Raw genomic sequence first — 1039 nt, forward strand, 5'->3', positions numbered from 1 at the left:
TTTTTTTTTCAGAATCTGAATCTCCACAGCCTAAAACGTGAGATTCCGTAAAAAAAAAAAGAAGGGGGGAAAGGTTCAGATTACATATAGTCCATCTGGATAAAGATAAAAAAACATTCTGTATTTTGAAATATAAATGTTAAAGACGAATTAACTGAATATGATATATTTTTTTGATAATATGTAAAAGATGTTGCAGTTTCATTTAAAAGATTTTTGTTTTGTGAGGAAAAATGGGCTGAAAATTGAAATTTATTTTATGAAAAATAATAGTTTTTGCATCAGTAATAATTGTATATTATTGTGTTATAGGACTAATAATTTGGTACTGTAATTTTTAATAGAGATTTTTAATAGAAATATCTTTGATTTTTATTAAATTCATAATGACTACATCCTTGTATCTGTAATTATTTTGTAACTTTTGTATTCGAGATTGAAAAGGAGCCGACCAGTTTTAATTTTGTATTAACTTCAACTTCGTCTTCATATTTCATTTTCATAAATTATAACATTTTACATTAATTCATCACAAAAATATATCATTTTAAGCACTCAGATAAATGGAAGTGTACATCAAATATTAAATATATGTCTCACAGAAGGCTTTCTTCGGTTAATGAGGTTAATGTTTACGGTCAAACTCCAGTGCCATAGGTGTAAAACATGTAGTAAACGAATATGAAAAAAAAAAAAAAAAATGCGCGCTGGCGAACGGGCGGGGGCAGAGGGTGAGAGGACTCGGAATGTTCATATTCGTTGTTTTACACCTATTGCACACTGGAGTTTGACCATGTTTATTTTAATTCCCGGTTACCAAAACAAAAGGGTAATAGGTGTAAAAAAAAAAATGTGTATTAAGCAAGTATGAAAACAAAAATTTGCGCAACATTAACCTGCGCGGTTAATGTTGACATTATTACCTGGAAACGTAATCGAAAAAAAAAATGTTGTGCAACGGGTGTAAAAAAGGTGTAGAACACGAATATGAAACAAAAATGCGCGGAAAAGAGGAAAATTCACAAGATCCGAGTCTTTT

General features: G+C 29.7%; 1 protein-coding gene across 1 annotated transcript in view; it reads left to right on the forward strand.

Annotated features, from left to right (window-relative positions):
- LOC106868670 (uncharacterized) overlaps positions 1 to 1039 on the forward strand; it is a 41004-nt gene that overhangs the window by 669 nt on the left and 39296 nt on the right. The gene's annotated exons all lie outside the window — the stretch shown is intronic.

Source organism: Octopus bimaculoides, chromosome 11 (genome assembly GCF_001194135.2).
Source record: "Octopus bimaculoides isolate UCB-OBI-ISO-001 chromosome 11, ASM119413v2, whole genome shotgun sequence".
Lineage (NCBI taxonomy): Eukaryota > Metazoa > Mollusca > Cephalopoda > Octopoda > Octopodidae > Octopus > Octopus bimaculoides.